General features: G+C 32.8%; 1 long non-coding RNA gene across 1 annotated transcript; it reads left to right on the top strand.

The window, feature by feature from the left end:
- Nucleotides 1-12,009: 12,009 nt before the first annotated feature.
- Nucleotides 12,010-15,364, top strand: LOC139481786 (uncharacterized). Its single transcript, XR_011654684.1, has 3 exons — nt 12,010-12,093; nt 13,744-14,422; nt 15,176-15,364. It is a non-coding gene; the product is annotated as an uncharacterized lncRNA (long non-coding RNA).
- Nucleotides 15,365-19,229: the final 3,865 nt, after the last annotated feature.

Here is a 19,229-nt window from a genome sequence, read left to right as displayed (position 1 = left end):
AGATAGAGATAAACTGTAAACAGCAATAATATACAGCAAAGTAAGAGCTACAAATAAATCAACATGACCAAAGTGGTCAATTGACCCCTTAAGTAGTTATTGCCCTTTATATTCAATTTTTTACAATTTTCACAAATTTTGTAATTTTTGTAAAATTTTCCAAATATTTTCCACTGTCACATTCTGGGCCAATTTAGAGATAATTATAGGCAGCAAGATTGTTCAGTTAAGTAAGATCTACAAACACATCGCCAACACCAAATCACAATTTTGTCATGAATCCATCTGTGTCCTTTGTTTAATATGCACATAAACCAAGGTGAGCGACATAGGCTCTTTAGAGCCTCTAGTTTAGGTCATATTTGAAAATATTGATTTTAAATTTGGTACTTTGTATATATAGTCTATGAATTTTTAACCTGAGGGGACTATGTATTGCCATGCAATACTCACAGAATGCTTGTTAAAATTAACTTTAGTTTACACCCCATGCATATGTATGTGAGGTTACTAGTCTTGAAGGTCTTTGATGAAAATCGTTAGACATCGATTTCTCTTTAATTAATCCCTATTTATGAGGTTGAAACTCATATGTACCTGAAAATGAAAAGTTTTTATTCACACCGGCATGTATTAGTGGTGCATCTGTTAAATGTCTGCTGTCTGTGGGTCTTCTAAAAGAGGGACGAAAGATACCAAAGGGACAGTCAAACTCATAAATCTAAAACAAACTGACAACGCCATGGCTAAAAATGAAAAAGACAAACAGAAAAACAATAGTACACATGACACAACATAGAAAACTAAAGAATAAACAACACGAACCCCACCAAAAACTAGGGGTGATCTCAGGTGCTCCGGAAGGGTCAGCAGATCCTGCTCCACATGTGACACCTGTCGTGTTGCTTATGTGATTACAAATCTGGTAAATAGTCTAATTCGGTAGGTCACATTCATGAAAGGGAAGGGGATTGTAGTTACGACGTAAGGAACATATCCGATATCATTTGTGAAACGGTTATTCCATAACGGTCAACCAACTCGTGATGGCGTCCGTAAAATTTTCGAAGGGATGATTTCAACTTCACCATTTGGAACTCTTGGTTTAATAGCTTCCTTGTGAGCAGTAACCCTCTATCAAGAAAATCATGATAGGAAATGCAAGCACGGGAATATCGTATCAATTGGGAGATATATACCCCGTATGCAGGTGCTGCTGGAATGTTGCTACTTAGAAATGGAAAGTTCACAATTGGAAAGCTGAAATCATCTCTTTTGTCGTAAAGTTTTGTTTTCAACCGACCCTCATTGTCAATTTCTAGATGTAAGTCAAGATATGAAGCCGACTTAACTGTATCTGTAGTATCCTTTATCTCCAATTCGATGGGATAGATGCGTTCCACATAGTCACCAAATTTTGAATTGTTTAGTGAAAGAACGTCATCTATATAGCGGAAAGTAGAGTTAAAGGATATTGCTAACTTCTTATCTTTCTTCCTAAGAAGTTCCTGCATGAAGTCAGCCTCATAATAATAAAGAAACAAGTCGGCAAGTAGAGGGGCACAATTTGTTCCCATTGGGATGCCGACAGTCTGTTGAAAAACACGTCCTCCGAATGTTACAAATATGTTGTCAATCAAGAAATCAAGCATCTTGATAATATCGGTTTCAGAGAATTTTTTGTTTGAATCAGAGTGATTCTTTACAAAGTATGATTTGTCCCTCCCTAAGACAAGATACTTGTATCTACGTTGGCCATTCTTTTTTATGAAGCAAAGTAATACCAACTCTTTCAATTTGTCTTTTAGTTTGGAATGTGGAATACTTGTGTAAATAGTAGAAAAGTCAAATGTTTTAATACTGTTACAAGATGAAAGAGAGTTAGATTGTATGTACTCTAAAAGATCTTTGGAATTTTTAAGTATCCACATCTGATTCACGCCACCTCTAGAATAGGCAGTTTCACAATAACTTTGAAGCCCGTCTTTGATTGCTGATAAAATAGATGTTAATAATTTAGAAAGAGGTTTCGTGGAGCACTTGGAAGACCCAGCAATATACCGTTGTTTGTAAGGACACTTATGTAGTTTAGGTATCCAATACAGTGATGGAAGATCCAGTTCTTCATCTTTGGTTGAAATACCAAAGGAACAAAGAACAGACCTATGATTATCCAGGATTTCCTCTTTGGTAAGTGTCGTGAGGGTATATGTTGAGTTTCCAAGTGAATTGTCTATACCTAATTCGTTTATCAAGCAATTAATGTAGTGACCTTTACAGACAAAAACGATGTTATTTGGGGCTTTGTCTGCGGGGACAACAACATATTTATCATAGAGGTCGGATAAGTGTTTAGCAACATTTGGGTCTTTAAAGATTGACGTAGCATGGGCATTGATGGACCCATTCAGATTCTTAATTCTGATTTGTATTAACGACCTCAATGCCTTAATCCATTCGGATAGAGTGTCCACGTCTTCCTTTTCACGTTTAGCCCATTGCCTGGCATAATCCTCGACTGAATCCATCAAAATTTTAAAGTTGTATTTCCAATTGATGGATTTAGGCTCACGATATTTCGGACCTTTCGATAACACATTTCGTAGAGAAGTGTTATTAACAATGTTAAGGTCACAGGTAATAACGTGGCCAGCAGGATTATATGTGAATTGGGAACTAGCACAAGTGCAATCAGGAGGTTTAGACTTGAAGTCGTCAATATCGAGATTCTGCAAAACGCGTTTGTAATTGAAAATTTTAGTTGCAATAGGTTTGGTATAGGTATAAGAAATTATTGGTACAGACTGGTCTTTGAAATAAGGAGGTATTTTCGATTGAACTAATTTATGATGAAGGATATTGCCTAGGTTGACGCCATCGAGACCTTTGTTGGCAAAGGAAAGATTTAGAAAAGATCTTTTCTCTTTTTCATCTTTTCCAATGCGAACTGGCTTGAAAAGTCTGTGACTTGCAATATCCGAAATTATAGCTTGAAGTCTGTATTGGTTTGAATGAGGGTTTGTAACAGTGGATTCCAAACATAAATTGAACAGAGAATGAAGTTTTGAAAGGGGTAATGAATAAAGTTTCGTGCGAATGTGATGAATACCTAACGGCTTTTGTATGAATGGCAGCAAGTCATTAATAGAGACATCATGCAGAGAAGGTGATGTATCATGACGATGACCATGACTGCGTCTACGTCGAGGAGTCGAGTTGAAAATATTCATCACATTCACCGAGTTACACGAAGGACTAGATAGAATACCTATACCATCAATTTTGTCATTGCAGCCATACGGTGTTGCAGTTCCCAATTGTCTAATCCAGTAGTCTTCTTTTTGTCTACGGAGAGTCGTTGAAAGATTAGGATTGTTAGAGCTATGGTATATCTTTTCGATAATGCGAACTGTCATAGAAACGATGGAATGAGCGGGCTGATTGAAATGCTGGTATAGAATGTCGTTAGCATTGAGGTTAATGTCTGATCTATGACCGCACATACGTTTGTTTAGCCTTCCTTTCGTTTCACCGACGTATACCAATCCGCAAAGGTTGCACTCTAATCTGCATCACAATTTACATATTTACATGCTGTGGAGGCCATTTTGTGATGGATGTCAGCACTCTACATTACTACTTTACTATGTCATATTGACTACAAATGGTTGTGATAAACATGTACAGTCTTTAACATTAAAAAGTAAAGAACCTTAGTGAGCACGCTCACGTACCCCATGCCCCCACATTGTCGGCACTGGACACTGAATAAAATAACTCTAAAGAAAAATAAAATAAAATTTCCTGTCGATATGCACATCTTCATAGTTAGTATGTCCTTATTATCTACAAAGTTTCATGAAATTCTGTTGTGTGGTTTCAGATGAGTTGCAATGACAAACTGTTCAGTGCAGTAGTATATTGAGGCAAATAAGTTCAAAGTGGCGCAACTCCTAGAAAAAAAAGTAATCATAAATTCCTGTCGATATGCACATCTACATAGTATGTCCTTATTATCTACAAAGTTTCATGAAATTCTGTTGTGTGGTTTCAGATAAGTTGCGATGACAAGAACATGACTGATGGACGGACAGAAGGACTGACGGATGGGCCAAAAACATTATACCCTCCTCAACTTCGTTGCGTGGGGTATAATAATAAGAATAAAAAATGGATGTTGGTACACATTAATGGGACTGCAACTCAATGATACAAATTGGTGAAAGACATCTAGATACCAATGTTGCCTTCAGCAGTGGACTGGCATAAATGCCGCAGAATATCCGTGTCTAAATGACCCCAAATTGAACAAGTTTTGATGGCAAACAAAAGAAACAGAGACTAACCACCAATGACATTTTTTTTAATAACAAGATAAACAATATACAGACTAAGAGAAGACAATTAGTGGAGAGGGTCCTAATAAACAGACATACAAACATGCGGAGTCCAACCAGTTTTAAGCTCACCTGGCTGTCTGTCTATTTTTCAGCTTTTTCTCTATCTTGGTGTTCTGTTTTCAGCTTTTCATAGATCTCCTATAAAACTACTGGACCAATTTGAAAAAAAATTTGACATGATTGATTGTTGAGTAAAATACCAAAGGGACATTCAAACTCATACTGAAGTCAAATAACAAACTGACAATGACATAGCTAAAACAGTAACAGACCAATTGAAACAACAGTACATACAACACAACATAGAGCACTAAAGACACAGCAACACGAACACCATCAAAAACTGGGGGTGATCTCAGGTTTCAACTGGGTGACATAGCTTCGTATGAATGCTGCTGGAATGTAAATGCTACATAGAAAGGGAAAGTTCACCATTGGGAAGCTGATCTTCTCTTTTTTGTTTCAACCGACTCTCTTTGTCAATTTCTAGAAATGAGACAGGAGTAACAGTATTAGTTGTATCCATTATCAGTATCTCAAGTTCTTTTTGATTAATTTTTAGATTCATAACTTATGATGCTTGATTTAAAAAAAAAAATACAGGTATATAACAAATGACTTAGTATTTTATCATTTTATATATGTTGTAGCAGGGGTGGATCCAGCGATTTTTAAAAGAGAGTTCCAATCCAGGATAAAAGGGGGTGGGGTTCAACCATATGTCCACATTCCAAAGCATTGATTGTAAAAAAAAAAGGGAGGGCTCAACCCCCGGAACCCTCTCTAGATCTGCAACTGTGTACACAAAGGTCTAATGAATAAATACAAACAAACAGGTTATTCATGGGACCCTTTTCATGGAAGAAAATACTGTTTTTAATTTGGGTGATTATTCTTTTAAAAGAATTTAGAATTGCTGGACAAAAGACTGGCATCTCATGCGAAATTGGCAAGAGTTGGCAGTATTGATAATGGACAATTAACATGGTAAATTGAAGACCGTACTTTGACCTATAATGGTTTACTTTTACAAATTGTGTCTTGGATGGAGAGTTGTATATTGGCACTAATACCACATCTCCATATATCTATTAACTATAATTGCAAAGATATAGATTTTTAATAAAGATTTTTTTTTTATATATTTACCTATATAATATGTTCAGTAACATTTCTAACAGGTGAAAAGTCTGCAGAAAAAAATAAAGATGATGATGATGACGAAGAAGAGAATGGATTATCTCCTCCTGATCAAAAGAGACAAAAAAACTTGACATGGCATAAATGAATTTTAAATTTACACTGAAGAAGAAACTTAAGACTGTTCTACAATTAAATGTGATGGACAAATTTTATATAATTTTTTCATTGTTGTATCTTTCATTTTAGTTAGTAAAATTTACTTTCATACTCTGTTTTAGAATTTTCATTTTTGACATATATTGCCTAAAACACAGACTGTATCTTATTTTAGTTACATTGACAACAGTCAGTTTTAACTAATCAATTTTGTCATAACCGCTAAAGGGTATAAGATGAATATACTTAAGACAAAAAAATCATGAAATATTTAGAATTACATATTATACAATGAATAAAAAATCACATAGGTGATGCTGAGGTGTAAGTGTAAAGAAAATGATAATATTGACAGTAGATCTGTGTGTCTATTCATCAGTCCTGTTCTTACTATCCCACCCCTCTGAAACCATATCAAAATCAAACTTTGTAGGTTACTGTTGAGGAGTCGGACATACTAAATAGATGTGCAAAATGACAGGAAATTATGATTCATTTTTTATTCTTCTTAGAGTTATGCCCCTTTGAACTTAGAATTTTGGTCTAAATATACTAAACAGTTAGTTGTTGCAAGTCATCTGAATACACAATCCACATAACAGAATTTCATGAAACTTTGTAGTTAAATAGGACATAATATGTAGATGTGTATATCTACCAGAACTTATCTTTTGTTGGAGTTGAACTTAGGATTCTGATGAGAGAGTGTTTGTCCGGTGACAATATAGGAGAATGGGGTACATGAGCATGCTTGCTACGATTCTTTAAGTTTCAAAATTGAAATAACAGCTTGAATGAATAAATTTAAAAAGAGATGTGGAGTATATGCCAAAGAGACACATCATTAGAAAATAAAAACAACAGGAAGAGATCTTGATATGATCTTCAACAGATGTCTATATAATGTCTAAATCATTAATGTGACTATAAGAGCAAAAAACAATGATCTTCAAATTGATTTCAACTGTGTCTGTTACTCAAATATTAGAATTAAAATCGGTGACATTCAAAGATTATTATAAAAAACTGTATCCAAGACTGCAATTGAAATGACTGTAACAGTTCATTCAAGAGTCTTACTTTACACCATTTAGGGACGACATCAAAAGATCAATTTAGGATTAAAAACTTAAATCAAATAGTTTGCGGTGGGAGTTCAACTGTTGCAAGTTTTGTTTATCCGATACTGATTTTTACATATATCTATATTGGTCAATCAATTTTTCCAAAATAAGGTTAAGAGAAGATTTTTTTTATAAAGAAGAAACCGTAGGTTCTAAAACCTCTACTTTTATTCTAAACTGTGGGATGAATTAGAAATTAACCAACACCATCATAAGGTGCATCAAGTTTATATGAAGATTTTTTTTCTGCAAGCAACCAATAACAACTTTGTTTCTATATTGAAAATAACTATTCAAAGAACTGATTATGGTCCGACACAATAGTCACAGATTTGTTGGATATTATAATGGATCATAATATCTCTACTGTAGACGAATAGTTTACACCAGAGACATATAATATCTGTAGTGTTGGTTTGTTTTTGTGTTTTGAGATGACCCCTTATTTTTGTCACCCGTAATCGTATATCCTAGGTATAGACATGATAGAGCTAGTTTCCGCAAATATCTATTTTATCTGAATTTATCTGTATTTCTGTAATCAATAGGTGCACGAACGCTTGACCTGTAGATATCCAAAAAGATTCACCTGTATACTAGTGTTTCAAAATTGACCTGGATTGTTAAGTTCTTTTCATAAAACTGATTCAACTGTTAAGTTTTAAAAAATCAATATTTGATGTATTGGATTTTGAAAAGTTACCCGGATAAGGAAGATTTTGTACAGCAAATATGGAAGATCCATAATACCTGAGTCATTAATGAGAAAAAGGGTGCAGTATGAAGGAGGTAAGCTATAAAAGATAACTCAAAAGTTTTTTGTTTTTTTTCAAGACGGAGGATTGGTCAACCACTTTCATTTAACTTTCTAGAAAAAGGGAATGGACTGAATTAATTTTTATGTAGTCGCTTGAAAACAGGAAATAAAATGTATTGGAGTAGACGTCATTTAAACCATAGCAACCATCACGTAAACAAAAAATTCAACCTAATTTTTTTTTATTTTCTTTTCGATATTGATTATAAATCACTTTGGTGAATATTCTTTGCTAAGAAAAAGTGCATGATGAAATAAGACTTTTGAAGATATGGAGAAAAAAAAAAAATTGCTGCAAAAACCTGAGACTACTATAACATATATGTGTTATAGTAGTCTCAGCAAAAACTAACTCTGGTTGATCAGACTCATTTTTTTAAATCCAAGTTCAGTCTTATCATTTTCAATCTGTTAGAATGTTCCTTGTTAAATTAAAAATAAGTCTATATATATACATATATATATATTCTAGAGCAATTTGTACATGTGACCCATTTCGCCGCTGATATATTGGCTGATTTGAAACTTGATTTAAACTATAATGTTGTTAAAGACTGATTAATTCCTGCTTGTAAAACGTTCAGTAGCAAATATTTCATGAATATTCAGATCGAAAACAAATTACAATTTATGAAATAAGTATGTTTTGCAAGATTTTTTTTGATCGGAATGAATGCCTAGAAATTTGAAGAATGAGAGCATGTTAAATAGAGGTAGAATCTTGGAAGAGGGCAAATACTTTATAGACACATCCAATTTTTTAATAGGGTTCACTGCCGGACTTCAGAGCTCGTTGTTCAACCTTAGTGAAGCATTTGCTCTTCTTAATAAGACCAGCAATTTATTCATGAAGAAAGGTCATTTTAATGTTTATGGTTTGTATGAAATTTAAAGTTATGTCAATAGTTTTGATAGAATATTTTCCACGACTCCTTTTAGTACTAACATTGTTTAAATCATCGGCTTTCAAACATTTGGGTAGTTTGAGCGTTCCTGATAAAAGTAAGTCCCAAAAAGTACTTATAGTCTGCTTGTTTCTCATGGCATCATCAGATTAGCAGTCAGTGCTTCGGTCCTGACATGATTTACCACTTAACTTCGCCTTTGGTATACTTAGAAATTTTCAAGAAACTAAGGTTTAAACTCCCCCAAGCAAAATTAACCAAAGATGGATTTGGATGTTCTTTTTAGGTCCAGTTGAGTCATGTAGCTCTTCATGTTTACAAGTATTTACCTATACAGTATTGGGCCTTATAATACAGAGAATTTCTGGTTAAGTAATACCCAAAACAGTGGTTCGACACAAAAAAGAATAAGTTTTTTTTTCATTTTATACATGTGTCCTAAATTGTTTATATTTTGCATATTACCAACCGAGATGGCCGCCATGGCTAAAAATGGACATGTAGATTTTGGCTTATACCTCTGAAACCAAAGCATTTAGAGCAAATCTGACATTAGTAAAATTGTTTATCAGGTCCAGATATATCTGCCCTGAAATTTTCAGATGAATCAGACAACCCATTGTTGGGTTGCTGTCCCTTAATTGTTAAAATTTTATGGACATTTTGCCTTTTTTTGTTGTTATCTTTAATATTGTTGTAGATAGAGGTGAACTGTAAGCATCAATAATGTTCAGCAAAGTAAAATCTACAAATAAGTCAATATGATCAAAATGGTCAGTTGACCCCTTAAGGAGTTATTGCCCTTTATAGTCAATTTTTAACAATTTTTCGTAATTTTTTGTAATCTTTTACAAAAGTCTTCTTTTAAAATACTAAACAAATTTAATCAAACTTGTCCACAATCATCATTAGGGTATCTTGCTTTAAAAATGTGTCCGATGACCCCGCCCGCTAACCAAGGTGGCTGACATGGCTAAAATATGTACATAGGGTAAAATGCAGTTTTTGGCTCATATCTCTGAAACAAAAGCATTCAGAGCCAATCTGATAACGATGGAATAATTCATTAGGTGAATATCCATCTGCCCCTGAAATTTAAGGACTAGTCCGGCAATCGTTATAGGGTTACTGTCCCTGAATTGGTAATTTTAAGGAAATTTTGCCATTTTTGGTTATTATCTTGAATATTATTATAAATAGAGATAAACTGTTGACAGCATCATGTACAGCAAATTAAGATCTACAAATAAGTCAACATGACCAAAATGGTCAATTGACCCCTTAGGGAGTTATTGCCCTTTTTAGTCAATTTTAAACATTTTTCAATTTGGTAAATTTTAACAAAATATTTTCCACTGTAACTACTGGACCAAGTACATTATAGAAAGAGATAATTGTAGGCAGCAACAATTTTCAGTAAAGTAAGATCTACAAACATATCATCACCAAAACACAATTTTGTCATCAACCCATCTACATCCTTTGTTTAATAAGCACATAGACCAAGGTGAGCCACACAGGCTCTTAAGATCCTCTAGTTCTAATCACCGTCGGAACGACAGTAGGAAGGCCTCTCATTATAAATGTAATTTCTTATGGAAGGAAAAAGACATTTTTTGTCAAACATGCATTTGTGTTAAATTCATATTTTTTTTATCAGAATACTATCTATAAGGCAGCAACTATTTGATTTTCTGGGGAGGGGGGGGGGGGGGGCTATGGATTTTTTTGGAAAAAGTTTGTTTCCAGTTTTAGATTCTGAGAAAAAAAAATTGTTTGTTTCACCCTCATCTGCCACTATATGTAATGCTAAAATTGAAAGAAAACAATTGTTTTCGACTTGTCGCGAAAAAAAAAGTTCGTCCAGAAAAAAAATCCATAGCCCCCACCCCCCCCCCCCCCCCCCCACTCAGAAAATCAAATGGTTGCTGCCTAACACTTCACTTGTTGTCGAGTATCGAGTTGCAAGTTACAAAAGTCGAGTTGCGAGTTAAGAAAGTCGAGTTGCGAGTTAAGAAAGATAACAGTTTCTTTTAAATTATCAATGAACATATTAGTGAACATTGAAGTACATCATAGGCAATAAGAATGCATATTTTTTTTACCTCGTGTGACTCTAATTTATAAGTGATTTTTTGTATCTGGAATGCCTCTTCAAAAAATGGTTTTATAATTAGATCAAGTCAGTATCTCTTGCGGGAGAGTTGCACTTATTGATGATTGGTCGGTAACAAACATTAATGTGTCCTGCTAGGTAACCAGTCCGCAATGTCTCATAACTTATTTCTAGATTAGTTTTATGCATTATTGGAAGAAGGTACATGTGTCCCCCATGTTTTGAATTAGTATTATTCTTTAAGAAATTATACGTCTGGGAATTTTTTTTTGTCTACTTATTTAACACTCCTCTCGACATGTTAAAATTGTAATGATTTACAAAAAGAAGAAAACATTATTCGCCACATACATGGCCAAGATAACACTGATATATAATTTCTCATTAAGTTCAATTAATAATAAGAATAAAAAAGTTATAAGGTTCACGTTTTGTCTTTTTTTTTAAAGCAACTTGTTATCATTTTACTTTGGAAATACATGACAGATACAGTAGAAACGGTATATATGGATTCGCATTTCGTATACACTGATAAATAACTGTTAAGCATACTTAATCTGTTTTAAACAGATACCGTAATAAATTGTGAAAAATGTGCAATGAATACTATACAGATCTCAATACAAGAATTTGAAAAACAAAACTTGTAAAAGTATATTATTTCATTGTAAAACACATCGTAGAATTTAATCGTAGAATCATAAATCTTGCTAGCTTCTAAATTATGACATTTTGTAAAGAAAGTTAACTTTCTTTTTTAAACAGATAAAATAGAGATTTTAATAACAAATTTGAAAACGTATTAATTTTAAAGCATTTGTAAAGAGGGAGGATTTATATTCTTCGAAAAAGTATCTGTCTGAAAACGTAGACGTTCTAACATATATACAACATGATGGAGTAAATGCACTATTTCACAGTGTAATTCCGTTATTTAAATTTTATCCCATTAGGCTTATTATTTTTTGATACCTATTATTTTAGCGGGTCAAAAAAAGGCTGCACATATAAGAGATACTACATATATTTCATTAATATCGTTGATTTTTGACAATTCCTTTTTAGACTTTTGGTTTCGTTTGATATTGTATATTTATTGACTGGGTATGAGTGGAAAGGTAAGTTTATTGTCCCCGAGGTGCAACTATTGTCCTGAGTCGTAGCCGAGGGCAATAGTTGTGTCCGAGGGGATAAAAAATTGAAGGTGAAATATTGAAGATTTGATTAAACACAAAATATAAAAACCTTTGCTTTGTGTAGTAAAGTCTGAGTATGATATCAATTTTAGGACATATCCGACCTATGTAATTTTTATATTGTGATTTGTCTTATCTGTAATATATTTCTAGGAATATGATTGGTTAAACGCAACCGCACGGAGACCGTGTATATTTTGTATGGGATAAGAAGGCGTGGTTTGTTTCAATAAACTGTAAGTAGAGATTTTACTTCCAGTTAAACACAACACATAAAAATTAAGAAAGGTTTCCACAGACTAAGAAATTGAGGGTAAATAAACTCATCATAGATACCCAGGACTTAAAAGCTGGTAAAAGATTGGTATACATGCAAACAATTTATTAACATAACAAGATGCAGTTATTATTGGCATTTGTTTTTTTAAAGACCAATGAAAGAAGGTTCTTAATATTTTAGACTTTACTGTGATTTGCCACTGGTCAAAATGCAGCATGTTAAGATAGTTGGAAAGATAAATTCCTTACACAGTGTGGTTGTGACCGTACACGATATTTTATACGTCTCTTGTTCTATTAGAGCAGTCAAAATGGGTTGACTGTATATTTCTATATCAGATACAGTCACTTACCCGATATCACTTTTCCTCATGCATATTTAAACAGTAGTTGCTGGAACTATATTAAAGTTATTCATGGCGACCTCTTCAGCCTGTCCTTGTTTCCAATATATACAACGAAGCACGAAACGAATCAAACTTATTTCTTTTATTAATGTTGGAAAACATGTTTCACTTAGCAATGTTTTTTTGTTAAAAACCTATAAATCATTGTTTTATGCTTATTTTGATATTTTAGTCCATACTCAAACGAATTCGTTCACCATCGATTTGTTTCAACAGGTAACATGTACATTTCATTGTCTTGCATATTTCTCCGCCAGATATGAGGCCTTTTTGAAGGGGAATTTTAAATCAAATGAATAACAATAACACAATAAAACACAAGTGAAAATATTTTCTAGATTGCAGTATAAATACAATAATAGAATATTGACTTGACATATGAATGATATAAGGATGAAGCTTAGAAACACGGAAAATGCGAGGCTCTGCCTATATATTGTCTATTTATAATTATATATCGTATTAGGTCACTAACACATTAATTCATAATATACACATTCTTAGTTGTATCTGAATTGTTATTTTTTTTTCTCCAGAAAACCAGATTTAATCCACCATTTTCTAAATTAGGAAATGCATATAGGTGTCAGACCACCAATTACTCCCTCCAATTAAAAGTAGTCCTACTTTGACACAAAATAGTGCTTTTGATGTCATTGTTTACTTAAACTAACCAACAAATTTGCAGAAATGAAACTTTTGGTGAAAGGGAAATATATTTAGACCATTTTGAGCCAAAATTCACTTGTCTATGAGTTTGCATTAAAAATTCAGGATTAATGCGCTACATAGTACACTAATTTAAGATTTCCAGAAAACCGGGAGTTATTTTGGTTGTACCTGTCTTTTCAAAATCAGAAATTTGTTACAAGACTTTAAACATTGGTTGAAAATTGGCATGTAGGAAGGTGATACATGTACAATTCAGGATATACCTGGTTTCCTTGAAGTTAAACTTAAGGTAAAATATTTAGAAAGCTGTGAAAATTGCAAAATTTGGTTGAACAGATAGGGATTTTTAATTGGTGGTCTGACACCTATACCAATACAGGAATATTAAAGTTCTTTTCCATATGTTTGAAGTTTTTGCATGATTTTTTGATTTTGCCATTTGATAAGGCACTCTCATTTTTGAATTTTCCTTGGAGTTCAATAATTTTGTTGTTTTACTTTTTTATTTTGATTATGTATTTATTTTAGAATGTCCAACATGTCTTTCTTACAAGAAAGAAAGTATTATCTTCAGCTTTGGAGATTCACAACGGGTCCAGCATTTGACGTAATGAAACATTACTTCGAAGTTAAAGTACTTAACACGTCTAGCTTTGAAAGTTTCCTAAACGATATTAACAATATGCATAAGTTATTCCACTTATGCTTTCCAACAACACCGTGTTGTAATTGCGCAAACGTATCGCTGGCTGCACCAAATAAAAAAGGGCGTATAAATCCTGGTCAATTTGAAAAATTGTATAATTCTGGTTCACCGCAACCAAGTCATCAAATCATGAAAGGACATAAAGTTGATCAAATTTGTCTCTGCAAATATTCTGCTAAAAGTTCAGTTACAGTTTATGACTTAGATATAAATCTTTTCAATGACATCGTCCAACATTGTTGTCCGTCCAAACTAAACTCAGGTTGGCGATTAAGTATCAAAGATGTTCGAAATTTTCTGGCGCATTCTGGAACTGACTGCGTTAACAAGCAAGATTTTGAGGATAAGTGGAAGACATTAAGCACTGCTACTTTAGGATTTGCGACTGAACTAGGGAAAGTATGTGAAAAAATGTTTCAGACTGAAATCTTACGTATAAAGAATAGTTCAACAGATGAAATAAAAGACATGCTAGAGAATTCAACCGAAAATCAAGCCAAGGTATGTATTAAGTATACAAGACATTTAAAAAAAAAAATTGAAAGTCAGATATTGATATTTCTTTATATTTATTATTTTGCAAATAAAGTAAAAATAAAAATTATTAAAAAATAACCCGAGAAACATGCATTTTAAGTGTTTGGGAATACTACATGATTGGTCAACATACTATGTTATATTCGTATTTGTTTAATCAAAAAGCATACTTAGCATTTTTACACACACACACACACACCCACACACACACACACACACACACACACACACACACACACACACACTTATATAAACATAAGAAAGTATGATATGATTGGAAAAGAGTCGCCGAAGATACCATAAGGGAAATATAAACTTATAAGTCGAAAAAAAACCCTTACAATGCCATGACTAAAAAACACAAAAAAAAAACCAAAAGACAAAGAAAAGTATATGTTTTTTTTTATGTAAGTACGAACCCGGTAATTAGTCTTATACGGTTGTTAAATGTAAAGTATGAATAGAATGCAGTAAGGTATCTCTCCTGAGAGTCGCTTGTTATATTTGATATGCTAATTTTTTAAAGCAAACAAAAAAAAAAAGAAAAAAGAAAAAAGAAAGGAAGATTCAATTATATGTGTGATTCATATCATTTTGAATAACTTTTTTTTATGGAAATGTAGTTGAGGTGTGTGAAAAATAAATAAGACATAGGTTTTAATATGATATGTACATCAATATTTCCGTTTGAATAGTATAAACATATTGAAATTTTAGATGCTTAATCTCCTCAACGAGTTCAAGCCGACAGTTGAAGAATGCAAGAAAACAGCAGAACTAATACATATCAAGCAAGAATCACATGATAAACAGTTTGAACAGTCTGCTATTGGTAATACATTAATATATATATATATATCTTATGAAAAATAAGACATCCAATGGAAAAATATGTCACGAATGACACAATTTTACCCCATGTCAGATTTGCTCTTAATGCTTTGATTTCAGAGTTACATGTATAAGCCAAAATCTACATTTTACCTCTATGTTCTATTTTTAGCCATTGCGGCCATCTTGGTTGGTTGGCCGGGTCACCGCACACAATTTTTAAACTATATATACTAATTATGATTTTGGCTAAGTTTCGTTAAATTTGGTCCAGTAGTTTCAGAGGAGAAGATTTTTGTAAAAGATAACAAAAAACTTTTGAAAAATTGGTAAAAAATGACTGTTAAGGGCAATAACTCCTTAAGGGGTCAACTGACCATTTTGATCATGTTGACTTATTTGTAGATCTTACTTTGCTGAACATAATTGCTGCTTACAGTTTATCTCTATGTATAATATTTTTTTTAGATAATAACCGAAAACGGACAAAATTTCCTTAAAATTACGAAGTCAGGTGCAGCAACCCAACAACCCATTGTCTGATTCATCTGAAAATTTCAGGGCAGATAGATCTTGACTTAATAAACAATTTTACCCCCATGTCAGATTTACTCTAAATGCTTTGGTTTCAGAGTTATAAGCCAAAATATACATTTTACCCCTAAGTTCTATTTTTAGCCATGGCGGCCATCTTGAGTATTTTGGCGGGTCACCGGACACAATTTTTAAACTAGATACCCCAATGATGATTGTGGCCAAGTTTGGTTAAATTTGGCCCAGTAGTTTCAGTGGAGAAGATTTTTGTAAAAGTTTACGGACGACGGACGACGGACGACGGACGACGGACGCAAAGTGATGAGAAAAGCTCACTTGGCCCTTTGAGCTAGGTGAGCTAAAAATGAGAACCAAATATACCTAAAGGTGGAGTTTGAGCCTTACATAGATTCGTTGTTGAGAGACAAATAATAAACTGAATTTAGAAATAGGGGTTGGATTTATTAATTTTTGGTACTGTCTTTCATTAATTCTTCCTTTCTTTGAATCAGAACTGTTTCCTGCTTGTTTTATATTTTATATTCTAATGTGCTCCACAAAGATTGGAATACAATAGTTGAATGGTGACAGTAGCTCAAATTCCTTATATTAACTGCAAATTACCGTATGGATGATAAAAATAAAATGTTATTTGAAAGAATGATTATCATTTTAATACATAGATCCAAAAATGAATGATTGCACAGAACAATTAATAGCAATTATTCCTTAGTTCAATTTAACTTAAAAATATGAGGTAGGCGTTACCTGTGAAAGGGGGCGAATTTGAAGTCCGAAATAATTCCAACATATTTTGATGTTCAAAAAGAAAGGGAAATACCGTTACGTTTCCGATGTTGGTCATGTTAATAGGGATTTTACGTCATTTTAGGTATTACTTTGTTTTCAATGTGAACAAAGAAAGACTATCATTAGGTAACTTTTATTTTACATATCAAAGAATAGTTAAAATGAAATTGTTATTTTGCTCATTCTGACTGATAAGTATATATTTTACTCAAAGTCTCATGACAAACGAGACTAGAAGAAAGAAAAGATATCTGCCCAAATAAAAACAAACAAAAAAGAAATAAAAATAAGTTAATGGTTTTGGGTCTATTAGTAGACAGTTTTATTTTCTTTTCTTTTTTTTAACTGATTTTTCTACTGTAATTGGGAACTTCGTCCAATTTTATTTTTCTTACCCGTTTCTTTTTTCTCAACTTTATTGACATTTGGATTTGGTGTGGCGTCTTTGTTGTGCATTTCATTTATTGCAGATATCACTTTACCATGAACTGTGTGGCAAAGCATACCTAAACCATAAAAAAAATATTCGTTTCATGAAATTATGTTGTGTGGTTTCAGAGGAGTTGCGATAACAAACTGTTGCAGAAGTACATTGAAACAAACAAGTTCAAAGGGGCGTTACTCCTAGAAAAAAAAGTTGAATCATAATTTCCTGTCGATATGCACATCTACATAGTAGGTCCTTATTATCTGAAAAGATTTCATGGAATTCTGTTGTGTGGCTTGAGAGGAGTTGCGATGACAAAAGGTTGCAGTAGTATATTGGGCAAATAAGTTCAAAGGGGCGTAACTCCTGGAAAAAATGTATCGTAATTTCCTGACTGTCGATATGCACATCTACGTAGTATGTCCTTGTGATCTGAAAAGGTTTCATGAAATTCTGTTGTGTGGTTTGAGAGGAGTTGCGATGACAAACTGTTGCAGTAGTACATTACAGTAAATAAGTTCAAAGGGGCGTAACTCCTAGGAAAAAAATTGAAACACAATTTCCTGCAATATATTTCTATTATGAATTACAAAATACGTTGAACCACAAACATCAAAATTATTCAATCGCGTAGTTGAATTAACTATATAACTTTTGGACTATTCTAAATCTCAGTCTATTTCTGAAATTAATTCTTACATACTTTTGATATTTTAACCCTGTATGCTAACATATGTGAAATTTTAAAATTAAGAAATAATTCATGGAAGCCATAGATTGTTGGAAATTTCGTAAATTTCGTCACTAACGCTCAGGATAAAATTCGAATATCACGGCCCAGGCCATGTGTAAATTTCCAACAATCTATGGCTTCCAAGAATTATTTCGATTCTAATAGGACAAATACGGTAATTAAAATACTGAAGAGAGGGTTGGTTTGGTGAGTGTTTGGCTGATATTATTTACTCCCTGTTAGATAAAGCTCAAATATCTTAATAAATCCGTAGCTTGCATGGATAATTTCGTGAAAAACCACTAGAAAAAAAACCTGTTTAAATCGTCTTATTCTCAAACCCAACATTTGCCATTTTTAATTTACACTATTTTCTCGTAAGCTTCCGTCAAATCCAAAGTTGACATTTCGTAACTAAGGATCCGCCATGTTGACTTGCTTAAATTAGTAATTATGCAAACAATGCAATAGAATAGAATAGAAAATAAAACAAAACCTACCTCAAAAATCAGTTTTAATACAATGTCATAAAAATTTCGATGGTTCACGTAACAGAAAACTTTGAACTTTAGCAGTTTAATTTGTATGACGTCAAGTTTTAAAATAACTTAAATGCGCCAAAATAATTAATAGACTTTCGCAGAATTTTATTTTCTTTTTCTTTTGTTAATTTCTCCGAGCTCTTGTGCATTACTTCTATTTATTATGCATCCGAATAAGAATAACAGTTATTTTGTCTTTTTTAAATTGCACTTTTTAAAACAATAAAATCGGCAAATGGTCTGAAAATAGGTTCCAATACATGTATAGATTTACGTGGGAAGTATATTGTAACAGCCTTTATTATGTATATCTCTGAGTCTGCGCTAAGTATAGATATATATATATATATATATATGGAGAATTTTATTATCACAGTGCTGTTTACAAAGCTAAAGAAGCACGAACGTCCTATTAGAATTGTTTGTATATATGTTCCAGACCGTATGAGTATTTGGACCGTACGCGTACGGTCTGGACCGTATGCGTACTTTTTCAAAATACTCATACGGTCGGACCGTACGCGTACGGTCTGACTAATATTAAGAAGTTGGCAAAGGTAATAAGTGCATATAACAGATCAATATAACTTAACTCTCAAATTGATATAAAAAAGTTTAATTGTAATTGAAAAAAAACCTATATATTTTAAAGGGGTACTAGCTACGATATATATAAAAAAATAAAGTATGATTTTTTTTAGATCAATCATTAATCAAATTGGAATAATGAAATAATAATTTGCTTTTAGCAATCAATTTCCTTTAATTTTGTTGAAATAAGCGATTAAACATAATTTTTGACTGATTCACTTGCAAGTGAAAACGTCATCATCATTCTAACCGGTATTCATGTGAACTTCAAGTTAACCCCTAGCTAGAGATTGACAACGCATG

The sequence above is a fragment of the Mytilus edulis genome, chromosome 7 (genome assembly GCF_963676685.1).
Source record: "Mytilus edulis chromosome 7, xbMytEdul2.2, whole genome shotgun sequence".
NCBI lineage: Eukaryota > Metazoa > Mollusca > Bivalvia > Mytilida > Mytilidae > Mytilus > Mytilus edulis.
Note: the sequence above shows the minus strand (reverse complement) of the source record. Positions and strands in the feature narration are given on the sequence as shown.